The following is a 13,865-nucleotide window of genomic DNA, read 5'->3' as shown; positions in this document are numbered from 1 at the left end:
AAGGGCCCCCTTCCCTCCACCGACCGCAATGTCTACTTTCTCAACATAATCGATGAGTATTCACGGTTCCCCTTTGCCATCCCCTGCCCCGACACCACTGACACATCCGTCATAAAGGCCCTGTGCCAGCTCTTCACTCGGTTCGGATATCCCTGCTATATTCACAGTGATAGAGGGTCCTCCTTTATGAGTGACGAGCTGCGCCAGTACCTGCTAGCTAGGGGCATTGCTACTAGTTGGACCACGAGTTATAATCCCCAGGGAAATGGACAGGTGGAGAGGGAGAATGCCACAGTGTGGAAGGCCACACTTTTAGCCCTTAAGTCAAAAGGGTTGCCGGTCTCTCGATGGCAGGAGGTCCTCCCTGAGGCACTCCACTCTATCCGCTCTCTGTTATGTACGTCCACCAATGCCACGCCTCACAAACGCCTATTCTCTTTTCCCAGGAAGTCTGTCACTGGGACCACCCTACCAGTTTGGCTGACGTTCCCGGGGCCAGTGCTGCTCCGGAAACATGTGAGGAGTAATAAATACTCCCCGCTGGTAGAGAGGGTTCACCTTCTACATGCGAACCCCCAGTATGCCTACGTGGTCTTACCTGATGGGTGGGAGGACACGGTCTCCATCCGCGACCTGGCGCCCGCAGGTGCAGCAGACCACTACCCTGTACACTCTCCGGCAACTATGAACCCTGCACCTGAGGTGACACTGTGCTCACCAGGCCCTACAAAGACTCCTCACGACACTTATATACCGGGCGTTTTGTACACATATATACCAGGCGCCTCGCACATGCGTGAGGGATCACTGACGCCTAGTGGGCTGGAACAAGCACAACCTCCGTCTCCTGTGCAATCACCACCGCCGGCACCTGTGCAATCACAGCCGGTGCTACGTAGATCGCAGCGACAGATTCGACCACCTGATAGACTTGACTTGTAAGAAACTTCGCCACATGGGGACTCTTTTAAACAAAGGGGGGGGGGGTGAATGTGGTGAACTACATGTGCCTGTCTGGACACGGCCCCTGCTGACTGCTCCTGTGGCTCCTCCCACAGGCCCCTGTATAACGGCGATCTGAGGCCTGATGCTCGGCCTCAGTCTCCAGGACGTAGTATGATGGTCACTCACTTCTGGTTCCTTCTTCCAGTCAATAAAAGCCAATATCTCGCCTTACATCTCAGAGTGGGTTATTGATGGTGCATCAGTTACCAACTTCATTAAAACCTGTGTGGATGAGTGTGTGCCTATGAAAACTTACTGTACATTCTCAAACCAACTGTTGTCTGTTGAGGGCCAGATCGATAGCATTTAAGTCTGGTGACCCAGGCTTAAAATAAAGGTATGATTTGCAGAGGGCTATTTGGAGAGCAAAGAAACAATTTCAAGTGAGGTTGGAGGTGACATTGGATGCCCCTTAACTCTGGCAGGATTTGCAGGACGTTACTTACTATAAAGTGAAACCCAACATCATGAATGGCAGTGATGCTTTGCTCCCAGACAAGCTCAATGCCTTCTATGTCCGCTTTGAAAAGGAGAATGTAACTATAACTGTGACAATCCCTGCTGCACCCGCTGACCCTGTGATTTCTGATAGGAGGCTGATCTGTCAGGAAGGTGAATACTCGCAAGGCAGCAGGCCCTGATGGAGTACCTGGTAAGGCTCTGAAAACTTGTGCCAACCAAATAGTGGGAGTAATTAAGGACATTTTCAAACTCTCAGTGCTAAAGTTGTAAGTTTCCATATTCTTCAAAAGGACAATTATGTTGTACCAGTGCCCAAGAAGAGTAGTGTGAGTTCCCTTAATGAGTATCATCCAGTATCACTCAAATCTACAGTGATGAAAGGCTTTGAGAGTTTGGTCATGGCTAGAATCAACTCCTACCACAGCAAAGACCTGGTCCCACTGCAATTTGCCTAACAGCACAGTAGGTCTACAGCAGATGTAATCTCAATGGCTCTTCACACAGTCCTAGATCGCCTGGACAACACAAACACCTCTGGCAGGATACTGTTCATTGACTATAGCTCAGCATTTAACACCATTATTCCCACAGTACTGATTAAAAAGCCACAGAACCTGGGTCTCTGTACCTCCCTTTGCAATTGGATCCTCAACATCCTAACCAGAAGACCACATTCTGTGCGGATTGGTAATAATATCTCCTCTCACAGACGATTAACACTGACACATATCAAGGATCTGTGATTAGCCCATTGCTCTACTCTCTCAATACCTATGACTGTGTGGCTAGGTATAGTTCAAATACCATCTATAAATACCATCAAATACCATGCTGTGTCACAGCAACAACCTTACACTCAACATCAGTCAGACCAACGAGCTAATTGTGGACTTCAGGAGGGATAGGATGAGGGAACATGAACCAATTCTCACAGAGGGATCAGAAGTGGAGAGAGTGAGCAATTTCAAGTTCCTGGGTATCAAGATCTCTGAGGCTCTAACCTGGTCCCAGCATATTTATGCAGCTATAAAGAAGGCAAGACAGTGACCATATTTTATTAGGAGTTTGAGGGATTTGGTTTATCACCTGAAACTGTTGAAAACTTCTACAGATGTACTGTGGAGAACATTCTGACTGGCTGTATCACTGTCTGGTATGAGAGGAGGGGGATGGAGGGCTACTGCACAGGTTCAAAACAAGCTACAGAAAGTAGATAAATTAGTCAGCTCCATCTTGGGTACTAGCCTCCATAGTATGCAATACATCTTCAAAGAGCAGTGCCTCAGAAAGGCAGTGTCCATTATTGAGGACCACCATCACCTTCAACACACTTGCTTACCTTTGCTACCATCAGGAAGGAGGTACAGAAGCCTGAAGGGACACACTCAGTCATTCAGGAAAATCTTCTTCCCCTCTTTCATCTGATTCCTAAATAGACATTCAACAAATGGACTCTACCTCACTTTTTAATATCATTTCTGTTTTTGCACTATGTCAATTTAACTATTTTATACATATTTACTGTAATTGATTTAATTTTTCTCTATTTTATCACATAGGGCATTACACTGCTGCCACTAAAGTAACAAATTTTATGACATATGCCGGTGCATTAAACCTGATTCTGATTGTGATTCAGGTATAGTTCAGGGCCGAAATAAGTAAAACTTTTGGAACAACAAGCCGAACACCAGTGCATCCCTTGCCTCTGGCCCTGACACCCTGACCTTTTCAATCTACCCCACTGCTTAACCCGGCCAAGGAGTGGGTGGTTCCTCGCTCTCAGAGCAAGGCCCTGCTGCTTCGATATGCATGCAGGCCCAGAACCCACTGCCTCAATTTGGCCCAAACCCAACCTTTCCAGAAGTTAAAAAATAATCAATCCGAATGGTACCTTTGGATCATACACTAACAGTGTTTGTTTTGTTTTCAAATAGAAAAAGTAAAGGAACACCCAAGGGGTAATTAATTAGTGGAACCAAGAACATTGTACTTCTAGTTGTCTTAGCCTAAAATATACTCTTAAAAATAAGTTTGCATCTGCTAAAATTGGAAGGTGAAACATCATCTCACATGCACAGAAAAGACTTGAATTTGTAAAGCAGATTCAAAACACAGGAAACTCAGCAAAACACTAACACACACTAAACACCTATACATCAATATAGTGACTTCCAATTAATCTGCTTATTTCCTCTGATGTTTATTAAGCGAAAAATTTGATCTGAGATAACGTGCTGATATGCCTTCCCATATACCCTTCATTAACTTATACCACATGATTTTGCATATGGTTGTACATAAATAAAGTGGAATGCATATGATTATAAAAACAATATTTAAGCCCAAGTTGCAACAAGGTTCTTATTTCACCATTAAATATTATATGAATTTTATGGAGACAAACATTTATCTTTGGCTTCAACATTGCATGCTTATGGAAAATTTTATGGTTTTCTCTAATACTGACTCAAATGTGTTGAGTCTGTGCAACCTACAAAGGAGGTAGGAGTTTGTCAGGAGCAAAGAGAAGTTTGCAGGCATTCACAAAGTGTCTGCAACAATAATTTCCACAGATTATTGAAAGGAGCACACCAGAGCCAAGCAGAATTTTGCCCAATGTGCTCTAACTAATAGACCAAAGCAAGGACATTTTGTAAGGTAGGTCAATTCTGCATTTTATGTAGAAAAGAGGAAAATATTAATAAATTAAAGACAGGAGCAATACCAATAAGAGACTTCTATGGTCTGTCCATATGCTCAGAAGACATAATGGTAAATAGAATATTAAAAGAGTTATACATAAATGTAATCATTCACATGAAGAAAAGGAGATGTAGATCACAAAATTAAGGCATAGGAGTAAAATGCTTAGTAACATCACATTGAGAATATCAATTGTGTTATTGCTCCAATTGTGATAACTTGTATTTATACAGCAAAATTCACAGAATCAATGCAGTAGGTAAGGAGCCCATTCAACATATTCTGCCCAGTTGCTGTAGTCTTTCATTGTTTCTATAATGGATATTATTCTATTATGGATTTATTGAGTATGCCCACTAGAAAATTACTCATAGTGTTGTACATGGGGACATAAATGTGTTTTGATAATAAATTTACTTTTAACTTTGAACTTAGATTTTGGTGGAAAATGAACAAAGTAACGTGATCCCATCTTCTCGCATTTTGTCCCTATCCTGCAGATCACAACTCTTTGTGTACACTTCCAAGTGCAGGCAGTTTCCGGGTTACATAAGGATTCCACTCCTGAGAGCTATCCATAAGGTCAGAAATACCATTTTCTCCTGTAGCTATCAATATTGTTTCACTCGATATACGCTTGCTATAATTGATTCATTTAATTGGTTAATTATTCTAATGATTAAATGAGATCATGGTAATTAATGCATACCATGAAACATTGTTATTAATTATTATTGTTATTACTAGCTTGAACAAATAATTTAAACATACAGTATATGGGAGAATTTGTATGAAGTGGGATTTTCATGTCATTTGTAACCATGTACTGATTAAATCTGGTAACGTTTTTACCATCCTTCACGTAGTGACTTCTGGACCCTTCTCACCTTCAGTGCTTATATCCACCCTAACCCTTCTGATAGCTTAAATCCACGTCCTCTGGCTTTTGAACAATCTTCGAAGGAAAATCAATCATTATTTAATCTATAATCTTATACACCTCAGTTTCCTCTGTCCAAAGAAGTAACAAGAGCTCTTCATTCCTAATACTTTCCATTCCTAAATAAGTGCTTGTCCAACTCCTTAACATGCTCTGAGGAACAATCATGTGACTCCTGTAATATTGTGACCAGAAATGAATGGAGCACTTTCACTGTGGTTTGACGTGTATTGTATAATCTTCCAGCATAACCTAACCACTTGTATCTTGACAAATAAAGAAAGATACTCTATATTGCCTTTTTAACCATCACTTATTGATCTGTGCTGAAACCTTCAGGTATCTGGGAGATCCCTCTATTTATCCTGTTTGTTCTCTATTCACTTGGCTTGTTCCGGCTCCCTCATTTCACCAGCCCCAGTACGTCACTTCACACTCGTCCTGTTTGAAATCCATTGCTCAACTGCACGACCTTGATGATGAAGTCACATGGTACAAGCACATATCCTTCAGCCTATCTGGTCCATGCCCCCTCATAAGCATCTCAGTCTTAAGCTGCCCACATTCTGATCAACTTCCCTGCAGCTTTCACAATTCACTGGGAAAGATCAGGGACAATGTTTATGCTACTCAGTTAACCTATGAATCAACACATTTCTAGGATGTGGGAGGAAACCAGAGGACCTGGAAGCAACACATACAGCCAAAGGTAGAACATGCAAACTCCACGTGGACAGCAATGCAGTCACAGTTGAGCCTTTGTCAGTGAGGCTGCACCACTGCAGCACTCTATTCCAGTTTGAATTTTCCTCCCCATTATCACCCATGCAGCCAATTCACTGAAGTCATTTGTAGTAGAATGTGATAAATCTCTCTTGCCCCTTTACAGCACACATAGTAGGCAAAGGTTTGCATTGAGCCAAAGGAGGAGATGTCAGGAGAAGTGGCCAAAGGTTCACCCAGAAATGACAGTGTCAGGATTTCCCTGTCATCACAACCTGTTGGCATGATCAGTAGCAGTATTTCACAGATCAGGACTCAGCTCCAAGACTCTGCCAGCAGGTTTTTGCAATGTCCAATAAACTACAGAAATGAAGGAATAATTAAAGCACTGGCAGTGAATACAGAGCTTGGCATAATTTTTTCTGCCACTCAAAAGATGTGAACTTTGCTCCTTGCATGCTATCAACAGCTCAGTTTGTATTAATGACCATGTCTTCACTGTTTTTATTTGTATTTCAGGGAGCGCGAAGAGCAGAAACAAATATCACTGTGATGATTGTACACTCTAGTATCAATTGTTCGGTGACAATAAAGTATTTGTATTTGTATTTGGAATACATTCACCTTCTCTCTCTATCTACTTCTCCCTCTTTAGTTCAAGAGCAAGTTCAAGCTCTGTTTAATGTCATTGAACCATGTTCATTTATATCACCAAACAAAACTCTTGACCAAGGTGCACAACACAGTACATATCACTCACACACAAAAGTAAGATTACCACAAATAAATTAAATAACTAGGAGCATTTACGACCAATCTTTACATCTTTTTGATCAATGCCTTGAAATGCTCCTCCTTCATTTCTTTGATCGTGCATTGTCTTGCTTTTGCCTTGCTATAGCCACTTCCCCAAAATCTTTTTTTTAGAGTTTATCAGAAGTTAGTAAAGGCCTGTAAGGTTTACCTTCCTACTTTGGTTGAAAGAAAATCTAATAAACAATTCGTATCCTATCAATGAAAAACAAGTATGAATGGTTTTGTGGCAGCTAATGACTTATGCCTTGGATCACATGGACAATATAAATACCTTTGTCAGGAGCTGTTTATTGTCTACAGCTCAACATTTAACATAATCATTCCTATAATTCTGATCAAAAAAGCCTCAGAACCTGTCCCTCTGTTTCTCCCTCTGCAGCTGGATCCTTGACTTCCTAATGGGAAGACCATGATCTGTGCAGATCAGAAATAACATCTCCACCTCACTGACAGTGAGCACTGGGGCCCCTCGGGGTGTGCACTTAGCCCACTGCTTACTCCCACTACACCTGTGACTGTGTGGTTAGGCATAGCTCAAATGTCATCTATAAATTTGCTGATGCTACAATCCAGCACCCAGGGCATGCACTTTCCTCACTGTTACCATCAGGTAGGAGGTACAGAAGCCTGAAGGCACACACTCAGTGATTCAGGAACAGCTTCTTCCCCTCTGCCATCCGATTCCTAAATGGACTTTGAAGCTTTGGACACTGCCACACTTTTTTTAATATACAATATTTCTGTTTTTGCACATTTTTAAAAAATAAACTATTCAATATATGTAATTGAGTTACTTGTTTATTTATTATGTTTTGTTTTATTTATTATTTTTTTCTCTCTCTGATGGATTATGTATTGCATTGAACTGCTGCTGCTAAATTAACAAATTTCACATCATATGCCGGTGATAATAAACCTGATTCTGATTCTGATTATTGTTGGCAGAAGTTCAGATGGTGACGAGAGGATGTACAGGAGCAACATATATTAGTTAGTTGAGCAGCATCGCAGCCACAACTTTGCACTGAATGTCAGTAAGACCAAAGAACTGATTGTGGACTTCAAAAAGAGTAAGATAAAGGAACACGCACCAGTACTCATAGAGGGATCAGAAGTGGAAAGAGTGAGCATTTCAAATTCCTGGATGTCAATATTTCTGAGGACCTAACCTGGTCCCAACATATTGATGTAGCTACAAAGAAGGCACAATAGCGGCTATATTTCATTGGGAGTTTGAGGAGTTCTGGTATGTCACAAGAGACATTACAGACATACCATGGAGAGCATTCTAACTGGATGCATCATCAGGATGGAAATAAGTTGCAGAGAGTTGTAAAATTATCCATCTCCATCTTGGGTATTAGCCTCTGTAGTATCCAAGACATCTTGAAGGATTGATGCCTCCAAAAGGCGACATCGATCATTAAGGACCCCTCTCACAAGGCCATACCTTGTTCTCATTTTTGTCACAGAGGTACAGAAGCCTGAAAGCACACACTCAGTGATTCAGGAACAGCTTTTTTCTCCTCTGCCTCCCTATTTCTGAATGGACATTGAACCCATGAACACTACCTCATTTCTTTTTTATTTCTATTTTTGCACTACTTATTTAATTTAATTATTTAATATGTGCACTTACTGTATTGCAGTATTATGCTTTGATAGTTTGGAACTAGTTTGTGCTTAACTATTGACTGAAACGTTTTGACACTTTCACTGAATTATTAGGAATAATTGCCAGTGGAAAAGCAGCCCAAGTAGAGTCCATAAGCAACTCTTGTAGACAGAAGCAAGAGATTAAAGGGATTAGCTTCATTTATCACATGTACATGAAACATGCAGTACAGTGAAATATATCTTCTGCATCAAACTAAATCAGTAAGGATTGTGCTGAGCAGCCCACAGGTGTCACTGTGCTTCCAGAGCCAACACAGCATGGCGAAAACTCACAAACACTAGTCTTTAGAGCACGTGAGGAAACTGGAGCACTTAGAAGAAACCCATGTGGTCCTGGGGAGAATGTACAAATTCCTTACAGGCAGCGATGTGAATTGAAACTGCTGTTGTAAAGTCCTTATCAACCATCCACTTGGAAGCAACTCATTTTCATTTCACTCAACACTCACAAAATGCTGGTGGAACACAGCAGGCCAGGCAGCAGCTATGGGAAGAAGTACAATCGACGTTTTGGGCCGAGACCCTTCATCAGGACTAACGAAGGACTTAATCCTGATGAAGGGTCCCGGCCCGAAACGTCGACGGTACTTCTTCCTACAGATGTTGCCTAGCCTACTGCGTTCCTTTTGTGTGTGTTGCTTGAATTTCCAGCATCTGCAGACTTCCTCGTGTTTGCATCATTTTCATTTCATAGTCTTTGAGGGTTGAAAATTAGGGAGAATTTATATTCAGCTATGATACCACTGTAGGTGGAATTTCTTTTGTGTAGTTGATCTGGCCTTGTGTGTAAACAGTCTTGTGCCTTAAAAACAATTAATAAGCAATTCAAAATTTCTAAAAAACTAATAACAACTTAAAAAATGAAAAACGTAAAGGAATTACAAACACTTAGAAGTATTCAAATACATTAAATTCAGAAACATAAAGTTTGCTAATTCCACAGAATAATGTTAGCAAACCTCCATAAATTCAGAAAATCATGTCTTGTTGGATCCTGATGCTTTTGTGATCTAAGAGCATATTGGAAGTTGAGAATGAGTTATAAAAGTTATTGCACGTGCTCTTTTTATTAAGTGTTACAAGAGCAGAAAATAAACGAGAGAGTGAAACCTGAGAGAGAAGAAAATATCAAAGGAAAAGGTAGTTTTGGTCTCAGACTTAGACTCAAGTTAAAGAAAATTTCTGTGATAACAGTTAACCAACAAAATAACCAGATTTAAGTAGTATGGCATGTTTTACCGAAAACTAAGTTTCTCGAAAAAACCAAAAGCAACTGTACCCTAATTACTGGAACATTCACCAGACAATTACATGTACATACTGAAGATGATTGTATAAAAATATAAACTACAAGAAGAAGAAGAATTCTACACCCCAATGCAACAATCTGTTGCTTGCAGCTTTTATAATTCAAAGTTAGTACCACTAGGGGTGACAGAGCCCTCAACTTTTTGTTACATTCCACTCAATGTCATTCAATAATGAAAATGTGCAGTCATAATTGTTCTATGCAAAAATTGTGAAACACTCAAATCTGGGATGAAAACACAATTGTAACCACTATCTTGAACCTCCTTGCAGTTTTATTATAAACTTCAGAATTCCTATTTTCTGTCTGTTGTCATAATCAAATTAATCTGCACAGCCTGAAGTTGTAGGAAATGTCACAAATCACTGCTTTATGTAGTTGAACTGCCAGGCAGCTGTGCCAAAATCCTGTAAAAAAGCATCTGTCTAATTAATAATTATTTAATCTCTCATGTAGTCATCTATTATGAGTGCAAAATTTGTTATTGTCTTAACTGAAAAAAAACTAATGCAAGTGACTGTCCTGTTATTGAATCATGGTCTATATTGCTGTGTTTTCAGGAATGTCCATTATTTAATAATAATATTAATAATAATAGGAGGATATTGCCCAAACGCCAAGATTATGTACATAATTGTTTTGTTTACATGTAGGTAGTCAGATACACAATCAGATTAATGATTTCCCAGTTTTCTGGTTTAATAAAGTGACCACAGCTAACAGTTTAATTTTCATTTGCTCTACCATCAGATTTTCTGAAAGCTAACAATTTTGGTAAATGTTTAACAGTTTTTGGATGTACTGACTGCAGAGACAGTCGAAGTCCCTGATATTTCTGGTAATTAGCAGAACACTGAGGTATAACTTAGTTGTCTGTTAAAGCATATGCAGAAAGTAAAGTAGTTACATTTCAGGTTTGGGGCCTTCCTAATAAAGTGTTCTGGACCTGAAAAGTTAATTATCTATATATCTATAGATGCTGCCTGATCTGCTGCATGTTCTGAGAATTCTCTTTTTGTATTTCAGATTTCCAGTATTTGCAGTTTTTTCTTTGTGCTTGCTGCTGTTTTATTGGTTTCCCCCACCACAACCGAAGAGGCATGGCACTATGTTACAGCAACCTCACCATTTTGGATCAGATCAATGAATCCGCTTTGAATCAGATTATATCTTCTGTGCGGTGGTGTGCTGGGACAACCCGTCAACACAGCTGATGCCAAGAGGCTCAGTAAACTGATTAGAAAGGAGTCAAAGGAGTCTGTTATAGGAGTCAAACTGGACAAACTGGTGTTTGTGATAGAACAAAGGACCCTACAGAAAATCCTTGACAATTCTGGACAATGTTTCTCACCCTGTGCATGCCACCTTGGCTGAACAGAGTAGCACTTTTAGTGATAGACTAAGAAAACTGTCCTGCTTCAAAGAGCGTGACATGAGGTCATTTTTACCCTTGGCTATTAGACTCTATAATGAGTCAAAATACAGGCGGGGAAGAGATGACCCCCTCCTATTAGACTGTTTGAGATAACTTATATTTTATTCTTTCTTACTTCTAATATTTGTATATCTGTGCACATGTAATGCTACTGTGACACCGTAATTTCCTTTGGGATCAAAAAAGTATCTATCTATCTATCTATCAATCAGCAAGTAAACATCATCAGATCGGGAAAAAGGGGTAATGTCAGTGAGCCAGTGATGACAAGCTCTGGTCACTAAAAATTAATTAAGCCATTAAAAATATCTAATTAATAAAGTATATAAGACAATTAAAATTGTTTCAAATAATTAAGACCAATGGAAGATTGAGGAGACTGTATTAGTCCATAAGACTATACGACATAGGAGCAGAATTAGGCCATTCAGCCCTTCAAGTCTGCTCCGCCATTTCATTATGGCAGATCATAGTAGTGATCATAACATGATAAGATTTTATCTACAATTTGAGAGGGATAAGGGCAGATCAGAGGTGTCAGTGTTGCAATTAAATAAAGGAGACTACGGAGCCATGAGGGAAGAGCTGGCCAAAGTTAAATGGGCGGATGCCCTGGCAGGAAAGACAGTGGATCAGCAGTGGCAGATATTCTTGGGCATAATACAAAAAATGCAAAAGCAGTTCATTCCAATGAGAAGGAAGGATTCAAAGAGGGGGAAGGGGCCACAGTGGTTGACAAAGGAAGCCAGAGATTGTATAGCATTAAAGAAAAAGAAGTATGACAGGGCTAAGATGAGTGGGAATACAGATGATTGGGAAAGTTTTAAGGAACAGCAGATCTTAACTAAAAAAGCAATACGGAGAGAAAAAATCAGGTATGAGCTCAGTCTAGCCAGGAATATAAAAGGGGATAGCAAAAGCTTTTTCAGCTATATGAAGAGAAAGAAGATAGTTAAGAACAATGTTGGCCCCTTGAAGAATGAATTGGGAGAAATTGTTATGGGAAACAGGGAAATGGCAACAGAATTTAATGTGTACTTTAGATCTGTCTTCACCAGGGAGGACACAAGCAATCTCCCAGGTGTATGGATGGGCCAGGGTCATAAGATATCAGAGGAATTGAGACAGATTGACATTAGGAAAGAAACTGTGATGAGTAGACTGGTAGGACTGAAGGCTAATAAATCCCCGGGTCCAGATGGTCTACATCCGAGGGTTCTAAAAGAGGTTGCTCAGGAAATTGCGGATGCATTGGTAATCATTTTCCAATGTTCCTTAGATTCAGGATCAGTTCCTGAAGATTGGAAAGTGGCTAATGTTATCCCACTTTTCAAGAAGGGAGGGAAGGAGAAAACGGAGAACTAAGATGCTTGAGTCCATTATTAAGGACGAAATAGTGGCACATCTTGATGGCAGAAATAGGATTAGGCCAAGCCAGCATGGATTTACCAAGGGCAAATCATGCTTGACTAATCTGTTGGAGTTTTTTGAGGGTGTAACAAGGATGTTAGACGAGGGTAAGCCAGTGGATGTTCTGTACCTAGATTTTCAGAAGGCATTCAATAAGGTGCCACATAGGAGATTGGTGAGTAAAATCAGAGCTCATGGCATTGGGGGCTGGGTTTCAACATGGATAGAAAACTGGTTGGCAGATAGAAAGCAAAGGGTAGCAGTGAATGTGTGTTTCTCGGACTGGCTGGAGGTGACTGTATTGGGACCACAGCTCTTTACGATTTATGTCAACGATTTAGATGAGGGCATTGAAAACTATATCAGCAAGTTTGCTGACGATACTAAACTGGGAGGCAGTGTGACATGCAAAGAGGACGTTAGGAGAATACAGGGAGACTTGGATAGGCTGAGTGAGTGGGCAGATACTTGGCAGATGTCATTCAATGTGAATAAATGTGAAGTTATCCACTTTGGAAGCAGGAACAAGAGGGCAGAGTATTGTCTGAACAGTGTAGAGTTAGGTAAGGGAGAAATGCAAAGAGACCTAGGAGTCCTAGTTCACCAGTCAATGAAGGTGAATGAGCAAGTGCAACAGGCAGTGAAGAGGGCAAATGGAATGTTGGCCTTTGTTACAAGGGGAATTGAGTACAAGAGCAAGAATGTCCTTTTGCATTTGTACAGGGCCCTGGTGAGACCACACCTGGAATATTGTGTACAGTTTTGGTCTCCAGGTTTAAGGAAGGACATTCTGGCAATTGAGGAAGTGCAGCGTAGATTCACTAGGTTGATTCCTGGGATGGCAAGGTTGTCTTACGCAGAGAGATTGGAGAGTTTGGGCTTGTACACCCTGGAATTGAGGAGATTGAGAGGGGTTCTGATTGAAACGTTTAAGATAATTAAAGGATTTGATAGGATTGAGGCAGGAAATATGTTCCAGATGTTGGGAGAGTCCAGTACCAGAGGGCATGGATTGAGAATAAGAGGTCAGTTATTTAAAACAGAGTTGAGGAAGAGCTTCTTCTCCCAGAGAGTTGTGGAGGTGTGGAATGCACTGCCTCGGAAGACGGTGAAGGCCAATTCTCTGGATGCTTTCAAGAAGGAGCTAGATAGATATCTGATGGATAGGGGAATCAAGGGATATGGGGACAAGGCAAGGACTGGGTATTTATAGTGAATGATCAGCCATGATCTCAGAATGGCAGTGCAGACTTGAGGGGCCGAATGATCTACTTCTGCACCTATTGTCTATTGTCTATTATCCCAGATCCCACTCAACTCCATACACCTGTCATCTAATCAATCAGGAATCTATCAACTTCTGCTTTAAATATACCCACGGA

General features: G+C 40.7%; 1 long non-coding RNA gene across 1 annotated transcript in view; it reads left to right on the top strand.

Moving 5' to 3' along the window:
* LOC132377907 (uncharacterized) overlaps positions 1–11,782 on the top strand; it is a 53,529-nt gene extending 41,747 nt beyond the window's left edge. The window contains exons 4-6 of the long non-coding RNA XR_009506837.1: positions 1,598–1,657; positions 4,674–4,755; positions 10,665–11,782. This is a non-coding gene — a long non-coding RNA (uncharacterized LOC132377907). The remainder of the gene's footprint in view (positions 1–1,597; positions 1,658–4,673; positions 4,756–10,664) is intronic.
* The last annotated feature ends 2,083 nt before the right edge of the window (positions 11,783–13,865 follow it).

Source organism: Hypanus sabinus, chromosome 19, assembly GCF_030144855.1.
Source record: "Hypanus sabinus isolate sHypSab1 chromosome 19, sHypSab1.hap1, whole genome shotgun sequence".
Lineage (NCBI taxonomy): Eukaryota > Metazoa > Chordata > Chondrichthyes > Myliobatiformes > Dasyatidae > Hypanus > Hypanus sabinus.
Note: the sequence above shows the minus strand (reverse complement) of the source record. Positions and strands in the feature narration are given on the sequence as shown.